An 18,694-nucleotide genomic window follows, 5' to 3' on the forward strand; every position below is an offset into this window, starting at 1 on the left:
TCACAGTGGTGCCTGTGCTAACCTTCCTATGGTGTAGAAATATACCTAGTTGGACGAATCTTATTGTGGGTAGCTGGTCTAGTGGCTAACGAGACGGGCTGGAGTTTTGAGACTCTCTGACCGCGGGTTCAATCCCAGCCGGGGTATGGTTTATGAAGCTCCAGTCTGGAATCCACAACCGGCCTAGCACGTCAGGAAATTAGAGAAAATGCAAAGGTTTTGCAGCGAGACTAGTCCCGGAGCTAAATGGCATGTCCTACGCAGATTGGTTAAGGGAAATCGACCTGACGACACTGGAGGACAGGAGAGATAAGGGGGACATGATAACGACATTTAAAATACTGAGAGGAATCGACAAGGGACAGAGACAGCTTGCCCTGTACTATATACGTCCTCAATGACTCTAAGCTGAACCACGACTCTGACAACATAGACAAACTTTCATGACTCTATATTCAGCACAAAAACCTCACAGGTCCCATGATCGAGACTTGTATTTACAGCAAAATTGTGAAACTCGAGTGCTCTTGCAAGTATTGCACAGTCGAGTTTCTTCCATGACATCAGCTTGCTTCCAGCTATAGTGACTAAATGATCAGTAATCCATAGTCTGAGCAGCGTCTCGGCAAGTACTCTGAAAGTGCGGGAAAAGACCATAATCGAAGTCGAGGTACGGGAAAAGAAACTGTCAAATTGCAATGGGTCTATGATGTCAGTTTCCTTAGGGACCTCCTCATCGTTCTCAAGGCCATGACAGACCTAAAAATTCACCTCGATCCAGCAGGCATGAAAGTAGATATTAATTGTATGAACAAAAGCAAAAGGATGGAGCACATCAGAGGCAGTTATGAGGATGCTAGAGAGCTCTTGAATGAGAGATAGTGGGGTACACAGCTAAATGGAAACTAAGCACCTGGTATTTCACTAATATGTCAAAGGGCCACCATTAGGTTAATTCGCATAAAAATCTCCTTGATGTTACTGAATAGGAACTGCGCTCCTCTTCCTCACATCAAACTTCATTGTCTCCTATTTCCCGCTCTCTGTGTGATCCCCATAATTCAGTTCAGAAGATTCAGTAAGAGATATACAAGAGTTCTTAGATGAACAGTGCGAGATGAGAACTATGTACAAGAAAGCATGGAAGAAGTAAGAACCAAGAACAAGAAAGCATTTAAAAAGTTAGAACCAAGTAGAAGACGTGGAAAACTTGATAACAATCCGTTAAAATTGTTACACAGTTATTTAAGCAGAAATGTCAGTAAAGATCTAAATAATTATTATATAATCATTATATAAACAGAGATCTGATCACAATAAATGATTAAGAAACAATGACTGGCTAAAAAAATCGAAGAGGTATTTACTATGAACACGAACACCTGGAAAAGATATAAAAGAAACACCTGACGATATTGAATGAAAAACGGTGAATATATCACCAATTGTCGTAAAAGAGGAGTTCATCATAGACTGACAATAAATTAATCACCTCGTCAATCAAATCCACACTAGGCACCAACCATCTCATGCTTAGTTATTATTTGAAAATTACCTCTTCCGACGGGGCTGTTAACTTACCAGGTGTGCTGGTGGCACATCCTGGGTGAGCTGTGTAGAAGGCTCTACTCTGCTGTTTACACCCACGATATAAGCCGACAAATTTACCCGTGCAATACAGATTTGCGCAAATCCTAACACCTTATGGTGAATGAAGGCTTACCTGTGGTGAAACCTTCTGGAGGTATTCTATGTCACGAAGCCTTCCAGATTCCACCTGAATAACATTAATGATTCACGAATACCTGAACCAGTAGCTCAAGAGTCGTGGACTAATATCTGCTTAATCGTACGTTCTCTACTCTAACACGGCTGACTCACTGACTTTCAATTAGTTATTGCCTTTTTCAGGCCTCCCATCAGGCTTGGCACAAATGCTGTTAAAGTTGTAGTCTTTACCTAAGCTACTTACACTTACATTCTTAGCTAAACTTAACTGTGTAAACTACATCCTTAGACTAGGTTCTAGCTTACGACTAATAAGCCTTACAATTAAGGTTTAAGACAGAGGACTGGCAACGTAGCATTACGCCGCCGGCACTCTCTCTCTCTCTCTCTCTCTCTCTCTCTCTCTCTCTCTCTCTCTCTCTCTCTCTCTCTCTCTCTCTCTCTCTCTCTCTCTCTCTCTCTCTCTCTCTCTCTCTCTCTTTCCTCTCTCTCTTTCTCTCTCTCTCTCTCTCTCTCTCCTTCCCGACAAATGTACGTTACACTACACGATCGGTAACTTGGGTTTTTCCACACCAATATTACAAAACCGGAACAAGTAAGTGGGAGCAAGTATTGCTGAAGATGATTCTAAGAACCTTGACGATAGACCTTGAGCGTATAGGTGCAGAAAGAGCACTAACTGTTAATTTTTCAGTGACAATAAAATGGTAAGTGTTACAAAGTAGTTAAGTGAGTGTTACAGCCAATAGTTAAGGTGATAAAACCAAATGTTTTAAATGATATTTAATATAATAAAAATTTTTTTTGGAATGTTGAAATGACGAAAAGAAAAAAAAAACGAAGGTGGGACACAAATGAGCATTGCTCTGTCCCTGTAGCTACAAAGATGTAATCAAATAAGGAACTGCATACATGCTTTCCTCTAGTTGATGCTGACATTGGTTGTCGGAATGAACAACTGTACAAGATAAGAAAGCTGACAATATATCCAGATACAGTTATCGAGTCGGTTATCAGTGTTATCAGAGTTCTGGGTGGGTAGCCACCCACGTCTCCAGTTGCAGCTGGGATGTGTTACACTCGTCTCCCGTAACCATTACTCTATCTTGTGCTGGAAAATTCTACTGTTGTACTGTGTATTTGTGATGTGTTTTATATTTTAGATGATTTACATTCCCTTTCCATGGATCAGACATGACTGCTTTCCGTTCCCGTGCTTAGCGTTCCCCATGAGTATAATAAAATAACAACAACAGCAACCCTGATGATAATGATGATGATGATAATAATAATAATAATAATAATAATAATAATAATAATAATAATAATAATAACAACGTGAAATCCGGTGTGAAGTGTAAATACCGTCATTCTGAAATAACTTAGGTTATGTTGTCGTTGAAATTAGTTTAATGAAATAATTATGCATGTTTGAGTCATAATGTTCTTCACTGTTGGCTCAGACGTAAATGAACGGAAGAGAATAAAGAGTGACGTAGAGAGGGAGGGGGACGGTCATACAGAAGGAAGACGGTGATGGGAGAGGGAAAGGGAAACGCACTTTGAAGAAAAACAAAATAGCGAGATGAATAGGTTTAAATTAAACCGTTGGCAAGTGATCTTTTGAATTTATGATTGATTTTATGTATATTTGTAGTATAGTACTGTATCTATATATATATATATATATATATATATATATATATATATATATATATATATGTATATATATATATATATATATATATATATGTATATATATATATATATATATATATATATATATATATATATATATATATATATATATATATATATATATATATATATATATATATATATATATATATATATAGGGCCGATTCCCACCAAGGCAGGGTGGCCCGAAAAAGAAAAACTTTCACCATCATTCACTCCATCACTGTCTTGTCAGAAGGGTGCTTTACACTACAGTTTTTAAACTGCAACATTAACACCCCTCCTTCAGAGTGCAGGCACTGTACTTCCCATCTCCAGGACTCAAGTCCGGCCTCCCGGTTTCCCTGAATCCCTTCATAAATGTTACTTTGCTCACACTCCAACAGCACGTCAAGTATTAAAAACTATTTGTCTCCATTCACTCCTATCAAACACGCTCAAGCATGCCTGCTGGAAGTCCAAGCCCCTCGCACACAAAACCTCCTTTACCCCCTCCCTCCAACCTTTCCTAGGCCGACCCCTACCCCGCCTTCCTTCCACTACAGATTGATACACTCTTGAAGTCATTCTGTTTCGCTCCATTCTCTCTACATGTCCGAACCACCTCAACAACCCTTCCTCGGCCCTCTGGACAACAGTTTTGGTAATCCCGCACCTACTCCTAACTTCCAAACTACGTATTCTCTGCATTATATTCACACCACACATTGCCCTCAGACATGACATCTCCACTGCCTCGAACCCATGCTACTTTGGCCTGCCTCATGTTGGGCGAAAACACATGACGCCCTTATCCACTGAACCATACGATCCTTAAGAGTAGGGCATCCAGCGGAACTGGATGTGGTACTCCCTACCCAAGAACACACGATGGTGTGGATGACTCTAGGCTAATTTCATTCTAGTCCCTGTTTGGTGTACTACTTCAACGAGCAGTATTTTATATTACTGTTACCACGAATGAGTGGTGTTGGTCAATAACAACACTGCACTAGCCAAGAACTCGAACCCATGCTGCTTTGGCCTACCTCATGGTGGGCGATAACGCATAACGCCTTGGCTAGTGCAGTGTTGTTATTGATCAATACCACTCGTTCATGGTCACAATAATATATATATATATATATATATATATATATATATATATATATATATATATATATATATATATATATATATATATATATGTATAGGATGGGTTCCACCTCTGGTGTAAATTGTGGGACCCATAGCCTCGGAGAAGTTGATAAAAAGGCTTCAAGGAAGAATATTTGGATTTCTTCCTGAAGCAGTTTGAATATTCCACTTCCCCTACCACCCCATATTTTCATTCTTTTTTACCAATAGGTATATTTTATTACATAATATGGTACAAAAGGTTTAAGAGATACAGTGTTGATATAAAGATGGCATATACAGTACATGAGCTGTGAGATACATATCTAGTACATATTGTTACGTGTTTGTCGCTGATTATAACGTGAAAATCTCATCTAGCTCTTCAGAACTGGGGTGCGTGCCCAAAATACAGCACGCATTACCCCTCTGAACAACGGTGCTGAGTCACTGAAACAGATCCCTAGTTACCCTGATGAGCCTTTTGCCTAACTCCTTATGGAACTTAGATGCACACTTTCCCCATGAGCCAACAGAAAGTCCCCCTGCATGAGGAGTTCTCACTGACAGGAGGCGGGCTCTATCCTTCCCTGACCCACTATGAAGCAGTGTTGAGGCTATTTTCTCCACTATCGGGCCTTCCCAGTGCGACTGTTTGTAGTTGTTGGGGGGGAGCAGGTCTGGTTTCAGAGTCCATTAGATTATCCTAGATCATGGCTCCTCCATGAACTTTTGGTCCTGGACTCCAATCTTGTCCCTAAGATGTTTAGGGAAAATTGCTGCTACAAACCCTCTGGATGCAACGCATGAGGACAGAAAAGCAGGTAGTGCAATCTGTGATAACCTGCGGACACCAGTGCCTCCTAGTCTGACTGGAAGTGTAGCGTGGTTCCACTGCCCGTCTTCTAGAATAATGTTAAGTACTTTCGTAAAAATCTGCCTCAGGATACTGTCATATTCATGCAGTATAGGGTTATCATATGAAGGTGCACATCTTAGGAAATATGTCAACTTGGGCAGACTCGAGCACTTTGTGAGAAGGTACAAGGCATAGTGGGTGTCAAGATTGACTATTGGTTGTTCCATTCTCCTCAATTCTTCCAATTTCTTCCTGAGGATTGTGTCAATGGCATCGCTTCCCAGAGGTGCTCCAAGCAAGACTCTATTTGTAGGGGTCAATGACTGATGCTCCTGGTAGTTTGGATCTCACTGCATTTATCACTTGTTGACTGAAATGATTTCACATTTGGATGGATTCAGGATGAGACCCATTTCCTGTCCCCGTGTCATCACTTGTGTAAGATCACCTAAGACGGACTCCTTTGTACCTGCTGTTGTGCCATCATCCAGGAACCAGCTGCTTAGCTCACTGGTCAGTCTGACTGTGATTTCCCTTACTGCTTTACAGAAAAGAAATGGTACAAGAGGATCCCCTTGCTGGACACTCTCTGATGATGTGATTTCATGCTCTCCAAACAGAAGCATTGATTCCTTGCTATATCCAGCTGAAACAAAGGGGAAGAAACCAGGGAAATGGTCTTGTTCCGCTGCTAATATAACATCTCTTTTAGGAGATTAATTGCGTTCTTGAAGTCTAATTTTACCACTATTTTTACCACACATATATGTATGTATATATGCTTGGATACCCTCATTTTTTCTGCAATTTTGCAAGCCCCTGATGATGTGTTGATAGCAACACAAAAGGACAAGACCTATCATTCTACTCCCCCGTGGGTGTTTTGCATATATATATATATATATATATATATATATATATATATATATATATATATATATATATATATATATATATATATATATATATATATATATATATATATATAAAGTCTAGAAAATATGGAGAACTTGCCCATCATTATATGTTTGTTCCCATAGGCTCAGAGACCCTTGGCTCATGGAGAAAGAGTGCATCTAATTTCCTTAAGGAGCTGGGAAAAAGACTCATCAGGGTAACTAGGGATCCCAGGGCAGCTAGTTTTCTGTTCCAGCGGCTCAGTGCGGCTGTTCAAAGGGGGTAATGCATGCTGCATTTTGGGCACACGCCCCAGCTCTGAGGAGCTGGATGAGATTTTCGCCTTATAATCGGTGATACACACGTAACAACATGTACCGTATATGCCACCTTTATATCAACAATGTATCTCTTAAATCTTCTGTACCATATTATGTAATAATATATATATATATATATATATATATATATATATATATATATATATATATATATATATATATATATATATATATATATATATATATATATATATATATATATATATATATATATATATATATATATATATATATATATATATATGCAAGGAATTCGCAAGAGCAGGCGAAATATACACAAACACTGATCTCTGGCTGAAGGAAACTCGAACCTACGAACCTTAGAACATACAGGTTTTTCCTTTTCCGTTTTCCGAAAACCTATGCACAGTGGCATGTACATTCACTACTTTTCCTATCATGCTTCCCCTGTCAAGATAAGTGTTCTTATCTCCCTCTTTCTCCGTGCCCTCCGCATCTGTGATCCTCAGTTCCTTCCAGCAGAAATTTCCACTCCTCATAATTCGTTTTCCCGTCTTGGCTACCTTCCCATTTCATAGACTCTGCCCTCTCACGTGCTAAACGTAATTTCTTCTCTCCCAAACTCTCTACTCCTGGGAACTCTTCTATCCTCTGCCTTCCCTACATTTCCGGTCTTTCTAATCTCAACAATTCTCTCCGTCCCTTAGACATCAAGCTTACTTTCCGCCAATGCAAGGAATTCGCAAGAGCAGGCGAAATTCCTTGCATTGTTAAAATCTCTAGTAAGGCTGATGCATGCAGGGAATGAGATGAAAAGCTGTAAGCCTTCTCCCTGAAAGCTGGCTGCCTTGGATCAAAGTCTAGCGCAAGCTGGACTCCAAGGTATTGGTCCAGTGTGGTGAGTTTGGTATCGCACTGCGTACCTTGTTCCAAGGTTCGTAGGTTCGAGTCTCCTTCAGCCAGAGATCAGTGTTTGTGTATATTTCGCCTGCTCTTGCGAATTCCTTGCGCATATATATATATATATATATATATATATATATATATATATATATATATATATATATATATATATATATATATATATATATATAATCTACATTTTTTATAGGTTTGTATTTAATGAAAAAAAAAGTATTTGGGGTTTTATTTGGCTAATACTATATTGAGATTTCCTGACTAATGTGTAACTGATGCAGTCCTCCGAAATTCTAATTCAACTTTCTTTTTAGAACACTTGTGTTTAATATGGATTTAAGTACTGGTTAGAAATAAATGGATTATCCTTTTAGTGTGTTTGAGACGTGACAGGGAAGCCGGTACAAAATTCATGATGATAAGAAAGATTAGATATGCAAAATTTACAACAGTTGCATGTTAACATATATCATCTCCATTGTACGAAGAAATTTTCGTGTTCGTTTATAAATTCTTGGTATTTAGTTGTTCACCGGCGCCTAGATACATACTTCGCTGAACTAGGAATTTGTAAGCATTGTCAAGTGAGTTGCCTAACGTAAGTTATAGCTGATCATGTTTTATGGTGAATTTGACAGCTGTCACAAGTGTACGCGTCCTAATTAGTTACACAAAAGTGAGTGATGCTTCTCAGACTGAACACAATACTGAGGAACTTGGAAATGTTAGTTATTGGTTCCTGAATGATACTGATGGCAGCGTGTGTATATCAAGGTAGACAAGAGCTGGTGCCTATGTACTCACTTATTTGTATTCACTTATTTGTGAATGCTGAGGTTGATTCACAGCTATTAATACCTTCTCTTAACTGATTCTTATCGGATTTGCTCCCTCCTAATTAGCATCGTAAGCTCAGTCGACCAGGAGCCTCCTTTCATAACTCCTTCATCCAGGTCATTCCACTTCCTGACCACCTTGAGACTGAAGAAATACTTCCTGCCTTCCTTGTGATTAATCTGTGTCTTTAGCTTCAGCTGTGCCCTCGTGTGCTTGTTTCCTGCCTCTCGACTAGTCTCTCCTTTTCCTGCCTATCATGTCCTCTGAGTATTTTGTGCATAATTAAAATATCTCCTCTTTTCCTTTTGTCCTTTTCCTCTCCTTTTAGCTCATTTCCCTTAGTTCTGACACTAATCTCATTGCATACCTCTGCACATATTCCAGGTTCTAAGCATGTTGTATCAGGCGATGCTTTCATGTAGGTACTGCATATTCCGAGATAAGCTTAACACATGTGGTATCTAGAGTCGTGAATGACTTGTTTTTCTGCTTTGATTTCAAAAAGCTACTCTTTGATTTATCTAAGAATTCGCTAAAGAGGATATATGGATGATGTATGACGCTGGTGATGTGCTCGGGAATATTTTCACCTCCTGGATTTTCTCGTCTAAGGAGGTTAGAAGACTCTTGCTCTCTAGTCTTTACTAAGTGTCTGGTCATTTTTGTCCCTTCTCAACTTGTCATAATCATGAGTTTGCTGGGGTTATATTTAAAGATTCACTTCTCACTTCGCTTGGGTTCAAATTTATCATCATCTATCGTCTGCAGTGATTCATCCTACTTTCTTTCCTGGAATGTAAATCGCATATTCCAGAAAGAGAATAGGTTATAATACCGATCCCTGCAGAACCCTACCGGTTACACTTCTTTTTTCTGATATCCCGGACAAACACATTTTATAGCTCTCCATTAAGATACTCCTGTGAGGTAGAGGATGAAAGACGTTATTGCAGTTTAACCATCCATCTCTCTCCTGCCTTATTTCTGTTACTTTATTATAAAACTCAACAGTGTTTGCATGTGTGTTTCAGTGTGTACGTGTAAGCGAGCCCGCTTGGGTGCATGCATATTTGTGTGTATGTGTGTGTGTGTGTGTGTGTGTGTGTGCGTGTGTGTGTGTGTGTGTGTGTGTGTGTGTGTGTGTGTGTGTGTGTGTGTGTGTGTGTGTGTGTGTGTGTGTGTGTGTGTGTGTGTGTATACTTACCTATTTGTACTCACCTATTTGTGGTTGCAGGGGTCGAGTCACAGCTCCTGGCCCCGCCTCTTCGCTGATTGCTACTAGGTCCTCTCTCTCCCTGCCCCATGAGCTCTATCATACCTCGCCTTAAAACTATGTATGGTTCCTGCCTCCACCACATCACTTTCTAGGCTATTCCATGGCCTGACTACTCTATGACTGAAGAAATACTTCCTAACATCCCTTTGATTCATCTGAGTCTTCAACTTCCAATTGTGACCTCTTGTGTCTGTGTCCCATCTCTGGAACATCCCGTCTTTGTCCACCTCGTCTATTCCGCGCAGTATTTTATATGTCGTTATCATGTCTCCCCTGACCCTCCTGGCCTCCAGTGTCGTCAGACCGATGTGTGTGTGTGTGTGTGTGTGTGTGTGTGTGTGTGTGTGTGGGTGTGTGTGTGTGTGTGTGTGTGTGTGTGTGTGTGTGTGTGTGTGTCTGTCTGTGTGTGTGTGTGTGTGTGTGTGTGTGTGTGTGTGTGTGTGTGTGTGTGTGTGTGTGTGTCTGTGTCTGTGTGTGTGTATGTGTGTGTGTGTGTGTGTGTGTGTGTGTGTGTGTGTGTATGTGTGTGTGTGTGTGTGTGTGTGTGTGTGTACTCACCTAGCTCTCACCTACTTGTGGTTGCAGGGGTCGAGTCACTGCAACCACACTGGCCGCTACTGTGTCACTCTTCCTGCTCCATGAGCTTTATCATACCTCTTTTTAAAGCTGTGTATGAGTCCTGCCTCTACTAAATCGCTCCAGAGACTATTCCACTTCCTGACAACTCTGTGACTAAAGAAATACTTCCTAACATCCCTGTGATTCATCTGAATCTTCAACTTCCAGTGACCCCTTGTTGCTGTGTCCCTTCTCAGTCGATTCTTCTCAGTGTTTTAATTGTCGTTATCATGTCCCCCCTATTTCTCCTGTCTTCCAGTGTCGTCAGGTCGATCTCCTTTAACCTCTCCTCGTACGACATACCTCTTAGCTCCGGGACTAATCATGTTGCAAACCTTTGCACTTTCTCTAGTTTCCTTACATGCTTGGCTAAGTGTGGGTTCCAAACTGGTGCTTCATACTCTAATATGGGTCTAACATGTACAGTGTACAGGGTCCTGAACGATTCCTTATTAAGATGTCGGAATGCTGTTCTTAGGTTTGTTAGGCGCCCATATGCTGCAACAGTTATTTGATTGATGTGCGCCTCAGATGTGCCTGGTGTTATACTCACCCCAAGATCTTTTTCCTTGAGTGAGGTTTGTAGTCTCTGGCTCTCTAGACTGTACTCCATCTGCTGTCTTCTTTGCCCTTCCCCAATCTTTATGATTTTGCACTTGGTGGGGTTGAACTCCAGGAGCCAGTTGCTGGACCAGACCAGCAGCTTGTCTAGATCCCTTTGTAGTTCTGCCTTGTCCTCGACCGACTGGATTCTTCTCATCAACTTTACATCATTTGCAAACAGGGACACTTCGGAGTCTATTCCTTCCGTCATGTTATTCACAAATACATGAAACAGCACCGGTCCTAGGACTGACCGCTGTGAAACCCCACTTGTCACAGGCGCCCACTCTTACATCTCGCCACGTACCATGACTCTCTGTTGTCTTAATGACAGGTACTCCCTCATCCACTGTATTGTCTTCCCTGTTATCCCTGCCTGGTTCTCCAGCTTTTGCACTAATCTCTTGTGTGGAACTGTGTCAAACGCCTTCTTGCAGTCCAAGAAAATGCAATCTACCCACTCCTCTCTCTCTTGTCTTACTGCTGTCACCCTGTCATAGAACTCTAGTAGGTTTATGACACAGGATTTCCCGTCCCTGAAACCGTGCTGGTTGTCGTTGATAAGCTCATTCCTTTCTAGGTGTTCTACCACTCTTCTTTTGATAATATTGTCCATGACTTTGCGTACTATACATGTCAGTGACATTGGTCTGTAGTTTAATGCTTCGTGTCTGTCTCAGTTTTTAAAAATTGGGACTACATTTGTTGTCTTCCATACCACAGGTAGTCGTCCTGTTTTGGTAGATGTGTTGAATATTGTTGTTAGGGGTACACATATTGCATCTGCTCCCTCTCTCAGGACAAAATGAGAGATGGTATCTAGCTCGCTTAGCAGCCTCTTCACTTCTTCCTCGGTTGTATGCATTGTGTCCAACACTTGGTGGTGTACCCCACCTCTCCTTCTTTCTGGAGTCCCTTCTGTCTCCTCTGTGAACACTTCTTTGAATCTCATGTTGAGTTCCTCACATACTTCACGGTCGTTTCTTGTGATCTCTTCTCTTTCCTTTGTAAGCATGATTACCTGCTCCTTGACAATTGTTTTCCTCCTGATGTGGCTGTACAACAGCTTCGAGTCAGATTTGGCTTTTGCTTCTTTGTCATTTTCATACTGTCGTTGGGCCTTCCTTCTTACCTGTGCATATTCATTTCTGGCTCTCCGACTTCTCTCCTTATTTTCCTGGGTCTTTTGCCTTCTGTCCCTCTTCCATTCTCTAGCACACTTGGTTTTGGCCTCTCTATACCTTCGGGTGACCGAAGGGCTCATCCTGGCAATCTCATTATTTCTCATACCCTTGCATACAAACCTCTCCTCAGCTTCCTTGCATATTGTTGTCACATATCCCATCATCTCGTTTACTGACTTCCCTGCCAGTTCTCTGTCCCACTGAACCTCGTGTAGGAAATTCTTCATGCCTGTGTAGTCCCCTCTCTTGTAGTTTGGCTTCATTCGTCCTGCCCTTCCTGTTTCCCTCTCCACTTGTAACTCTACTAAGTATTCGAAGCTCAGACCCACGTTATCAGTGGCCCCGAGAGGTCTTTCATATGAGACGTCATCAATGTCTGCACTTCTCAAGGTGAATATTAGGTCCGGTCTTACTGTGTGTGTGTGTGTGTGTGTGTGTGTGTGTGTGTGTGTGTGTGTGTGTGTGTGTGTGTGTGTGTGTGTGTGTGTGTGTGTGTGTGTGTGTGTGTGTGTGTGTGTGTGTGTGTGTGTGTGTGTGTGTGTGTGTGTGTGTGTGTGTATGTGTATGTGTGTTCGTGTGTACTTATTTGTATTCACCTATTTGTGGTTGCAGGCTTCGATTCATAGCTCCTGGCCCCGCCTCTTCACTGATCGCCACAAGGTCACTCACTCCCTGCTCTATGAGCTTTATCAAACCATGTCTTAAAACTATGTATGGTTCCTGCCTCCACTACGTCAATTTCCAGACTGCTCCACTTCCTGACAACTCTATGACTGAAGAAAACCTTCCTAACATTACCTTGACTCACCTGAGTCTTCAACTTCCAGTTGTAACCCCCTTGTTTCTGTGAACATCTCTGGAACATCCTGTCTCTGTCCACCTTGTCAATTTCTAGCAGTATTTAATATGCCGTTATCATGCTGTCTTCCCTAACCTTCCTGTCCTTCAGTGTCGTGAGACTGATTTCCCTTAACTTTTCTTCGTATGACATTTCCCTTAGCTCTGGTACTAGTCTTGTTGCAAATCTTTACACTTTCTGTAATTTCTTTACGTGCTTTACCTTGTGTTGGTTCCAAACTGGTGCTACATACTCCAATATGGGTCTGACGTACATGGTGTATAGTGTCTTGAACGATTCCTTACTGAGGTATCGGAAGGCTATTCTTAGGTTTGCCAGGCGCCAGTATGCTGCTGCAGCTGTCTGGTTGATGTGCGCCTCAGGAGATATACTTGGTATTATACTCACCCCAAAATCCTTTTCCTTGAGTAAGACTTGCAGTCTGTGGCCACCTAGCCTATACTCTGTCTGCCATCTTCATTGCCCTTCCCCGATCTTCATGACTGCTTTAGCGGGCTTAAATTCGAGGATCCAGTTGCTGGAGCAGGCTTCCTGCCTATTCAAGTCTCTTTGTAGTCCTGCCTGATCCTCATCCGATTTAATTCTTCTCACTGACTTCACATCATCTGCAAACAGGGACAATTCTGGATCTATCCCTTCCGACATGTCATTTACATACACAAAAAACAGCTATGGTCCTAGGACTGACCCCTGTAGAACCCCGCTGTTCACAGGCGCCACTCTGAGAATGTACAGAGAACCTTTACTGCACACATATAAGTTCCATCAAACACTTTACACTGGGAACGCTTGGAAGCACTTGACTTATACTCACTGGAGCGCAGGCGAGAGAGATACATCATAATCTTTCTCCTGGAAAATCCTAGAGGGACTGGTCCCTAATCTGCACTTAGAAATCACTCCCTACGAAAACCAAAGATTTGGCAGGCAATGTAACATAACCCCAGTGAAAAGTTGGGGCGCCATTAGTACACTAAGAGAAAGTATAATAAATGTGCGCTGCCCAAGACTGTTCAACAGCCTCCCATCAGCCATAAGGCTTACGATAGACTTCCACGTCAGAGGCTATTGAGGAAACTTAAGGCACACGGAATAGGAGGAGAAATTTTTTCCTGGGTTGAGGCATGGTTGACGAATAGGCAGCAGACAGTTTGCATGAATGGGGAGAAATCAGAATGGGGGCACGTCACAAGCGGTGTTCTACTGGGGTCAGTGTTGGGCCCCTTGCTGTTCACATTCTACATAAACGACATAGATGAGGGAATAAACAGCGACATACGTAAATTTGCTGATGACACCAAAATAGGTCGTCCAGTTCATTCTAATGAGGACATTAGATCACTCCAGGATGATTTGAATAGACTGATGTAGTGGTGTGTGTAGTAATCTAAAACCAAGACAACAGTGCATTAGTGATCGCAATAAAGCTAACAGAATTCTTGGCTTCATAGCAAGAAGTATAAATAATAGGAGTACTCACGTTGTTCTTCATCTCTATATATCCTTGGTTAGGCCTCATTTAGATTATGCTGCACAGTTTTGGTCACCGTATTACTGAATGAATATAAATGCTCTAGAAAACGTACAAAGGAGGATGAATCTGCACTCTCTAGAAAGGCTTAGAATTAGGAGGGGTATGATTGAGGTATACAAATGTAAAATAAGAATTAATAGAGGGGATGTAAATAGCTTGCTAAAAATATCTAACGTAGACAGGACTCGCAGCAATGGCTTTAAATTGGAAAAATTCAGATTCATGAAAGGATATAAGGAAGCACTGGTTTGGTAATAGAGTTATGGATGAGTGGAACAAACTCCCGAGTACCGTCATAATTTTTCTCTGACATATATCGCCAGACCACCACCCTTCCTGTTGACCCTATCAGTGTGGAATAGTTTATAACCCTGTATGTTGCATTCAGAAGGCATTTCTTGATCTTTCAGGTTGAACCAGGTCTCTGTTATAGCAATAATATCTAAATTACCTACACTTGCAAGTAATCTTAGCTAATCTATCTTATTTCTTTGACTCCTATTATTTGTATAGAAAACCTTAAGGGAGCTAGTCACTCGTTGCCCTCTCCTATCACTCTTTGTTTGTTGATCAATTGATTTGCCATTACTAACAACTTTATTTTGAATATTGTCTTTTAAACATATCCCTGAGGTATCCCGGTAATAACTGCTGTTTTTAACCTTAATGCTGCAGCCTGATTGTTTCCCACAAACACCCATACCTCTATAATCTATTAGTTTAAATTCCTAGACAAGCCATCAATTACCCTCTCAGTTGAATTGGCTATTGCAAGCACTCCATCCCCAGAGAGATGAACCCCATCCCTTGCATACATATCATGTTTACCAAAGAATAGGTCCCAGTTATCAATGAATGGGATTGCAAGTTCCTTGCAGTACCTGTCTAGGCAGCAATTTATACCAATTGCCCTAGACATCCATTCATTGCCCACTCCCTTTCTAGGCAAGATGCTACATATGACTGGGATCCCTCCCTTAGACCTAACTACTTCTTTGGCTAACCTGTACTTATCCAGCAGCTTCTCTCTCCTGCCCTTCCCAATGTCATTACCCCCAGCACTAAGACAGATAATGGGCTAGTTCCCATTACCTGCCAAAATTTTATCCAACCTGCTGACTATGTCACGAACACCAGCTCCATGAAGGCACACTCTCTGTCTGACCTTTCTGTCTCTGTTACAAAATGCATGGTCCATATATCTTACCTGAGAATCGCCTACTATTAAAATATTCTTACCTTGATTAGCAGGGGAATCTCCGGTACCTTCAACCTTACTAACCACTGAAGTACACTCGTCTTGGAGAACAGAGAATCGATTTCCTACCTTCACATCTTCTCTATTAACTCTCCTCATCTTCCTTCTTCCTGAACTCTGAACCGCTTGCCACTTAAAGTGGCTGCCACTATCACTGCTGTTGACCATTCCTTCCTTACCAGCTAAATCCTTCTCACACTCGCTCCCAAACTCATCTATGCGAAGCTTCAGCCTCCTATTTTCCTCCTGAAGAAGTAGAATCTCCTTCTTCAACACATGAACCTGAGATTCTAAAACACCACAACAAGCCATGGTGCTTGGTAACAGCCCACGCTAACTCCCAAGAGCTTAGGCAGGTATGACCACAGGTAACCACTGACCTCAGATGTAGTGATCCTCTAGCTTTTGCACTAACTTATTGTGAAGAACTGTGTCGAAGGCCTTCTTGCAGTCCAAGATGTTGCAATCTACCCACCCCTCTCTCTTGTGTCTTACTTCTGTTTCCTTGTCATAAAACTCCACTAGGTTTGTGACTCAGGATTTCCCTTCCCTGAAACCGTGCTGCTTGTCGCTGATAAACTTATTCCTTTCAAGGTGCTCCACTACTGTTCTCCTGATAATTTTCTCCTTGACTTTGCTTAACATACTCGTCAGTGACACTGGTCTGTAGTTTAATGCCTCGGGTCTGTCTTCTGTCTCAAAAATTGGGACTACATTTCCCGTCTTCTAAAACTCAGGTAGTTGCCCAGTTTCCGTGGATGCGTTGAAAATTGTTGTTAGTGGCATACACAGCATCTCTACTCCCTCTCTAAGGAAGAGATGTTGTCCGGTTCCACCGCCTTTAAGGTATCAAGTTCAGTTAGCAGCTTCTTCACCTCCTCCTCGGTTGTGTGAATTTCATCCAGCACTTGTTGGTATATCCCTTGTTGGTGTACACCCCACTCCCCCCTATTTTGACTTTCCGGAGTCCTTTCTGTCTCCACTGTAAATACTTCTTTAAATCTCTCTCTCTCTCGCGCGCGCGCGTGTGTGTGTACTCTCCTATTTGTACTCACCTATTTGTGGTTGCAGGGGTCGAGTCATAGCTCCTGGCCCTGGCTCTTCACTGACCGCTTCTAGGTTCTCTCTCTCCCTGCTCCATGAGCTTTATCGAACCTCGTCTTAAAACTAAGTATGGTTCCTGCCTCCACTATGTCACTTTCCAGACTATTCCACCTCCTGACAACTCTATGACTCAAGATATACTTCTTAACATATCTCTAACTCATCTGAGTCTTCAACTTCCAATTGTGACCCTTTGTTTCTGTGTCCCATCTGTGGAACATCCTGTCTCTATCCACCTTGTCAATTCCCCGCAGTATTTTGTATGTCGTTATCATGTCTCCCCTAACCCTCTTGTCCTCCAGTGTCGTCAGGCCAATTTCCCTTAACCTTTCTTCGTAGGACATTCCCCTTAGCTCTGGAACTAGTCTTTGTTTTTGTGTGGGTGTGTGTACTCAAATACTCACCTATTTGTGGTTGTAGGGGTCGATATATAGCTCCTGGCCCCGGCTCTTTACTGATCACTACTAGGTCCTCTCTCCCCCGGTTCCATGAGCTTAATCATATCTCGTCTTAAAACTATGTATGGTTCCTGCCTCCACTACATCAATTGCCAGACTATTCTACTTCCTATGACTAAAGAAATACTTCCTAATATCTCTTTGATTCATCTGATTCTTCAACTTCCAATTGTAACCCTTGTTTCTGTGCCCCTTCTATGGAACATCCTCTCTCTGCCCACCCTGTGAAATCCACGCATTATTTCGTGTGTCGTTATCATGTCTCCCTTACCCCTCCTGTCCTCCAGTGTAGTCAGGCCGATTTAATTCTTCTCATTAACTTCGCATCATACGCAAACAGGGACACTTCTGAGTCTATCCCTTCCATCATGTCATTCACATATACCAAAAACAGCACTGGTCCTAGGACTGACCTCTGTGGAACCCCGCTCGTCTCAAGCGCCCACTCTGATACTTCGTCACGTACCATGACTCGCTGTTGCTTCCCTGTCAGGTATTCTCTGATCCATTGCAGTGCCCTTACTGTTATACGTGCCTGATCTCTTAGCTTTTGCACTAATCTCTTGTGAGGAACTGTGTCGAAGGCTTTCTTGCAATCCAAGAAAATGCAATCTACCCACCCCTCTCTCGTGTCTTACTTCCGTTACCTTGTCATAAAACTGCAGTAGGTTTGTGACACAGGATTTCCCGTCCCTGAAACCGTGCTGGCTATCGCTGATAAGCTCATTCCTTTCAAGGTGCCCCACCACTCTTTTCCTGATAATTTTTTCCATGACCATGCATACTATACACGTCAGTGACACTGGTCTGTAGTTTAATGCTTCGTGTCTGTCTTCTTTTTAAAAAACAGGGACTACATTTGCTGTCTTCCATACCTCCGTTAGTAGCCCTGTTTCAATAGATGTGTTGAAGATAGTTGTTAGTGGTACACGAAGCGCCTTTGCTTCCTCTCTCAGGACCCATGGAGTGATGTTATCCGGCCCTATCGCCTTTGAGATGTCTAGCTCGCTTAGCAGCTTTCTCACTTCTTCCTCGGTTGTATGTATTGTGTCCAACACTTGATGGTGTACCCCACCTCTCCACCTCTCTGGAGGCCCTTCTGTCTCCTCTGTGAACACTTCGGTCATTTTTTGTGACTTCCCCTCCTTCCTTCCTCAGCCTGATCACCTGGTCCTTCACTATCGTTTTCCTTCTGATGTGGCTGTACAACAGCTTTGTGTATGTGTTTGTGTGTGTGTGTGTGTGTGTGTGTGTGTGTGTGTGTGTGTGTGTGTGTGTGTGTGTGTGTGTGTGTGTGTGTGTGTGTGTGTGTGTGTGTGTGTGTGTGTGTGTGTGTGTGTGTGTGTGTGTGTGTGTTTGTATGTGTGTGTAATTTATTGTATGCTTGTGGTCATCCATTTATAGAAAAAGAAGAATGCTCGTTGAGTCTCGTTTTGTATGCTCAG

The 18,694-nt window shown here is 42.0% G+C and overlaps 1 protein-coding gene across 4 annotated transcripts in view; it reads left to right on the top strand.

The window, feature by feature from the left end:
- Window positions 1–2,751: 2,751 nt before the first annotated feature.
- Window positions 2,752–18,694, top strand: part of LOC128687542 (uncharacterized) — an 87,011-nt gene continuing 71,068 nt past the window's right edge. Inside the window, exon 1 of one of the 4 annotated variants that reach the window (XM_053775006.2) lies at window positions 2,752–2,817. The gene's annotated coding sequence lies outside the window, so the exon portion shown is untranslated. Of the gene's footprint in view, window positions 2,865–18,694 lie in introns of all 4 variants that reach the window. The other 3 variants (XM_053775008.2, XM_053775007.2, XM_053775009.2) reach the window with 3 other exon arrangements.

This window comes from Cherax quadricarinatus, chromosome 11, assembly GCF_038502225.1.
Source record: "Cherax quadricarinatus isolate ZL_2023a chromosome 11, ASM3850222v1, whole genome shotgun sequence".
Taxonomy (NCBI): Eukaryota; Metazoa; Arthropoda; class Malacostraca; order Decapoda; family Parastacidae; genus Cherax; species Cherax quadricarinatus.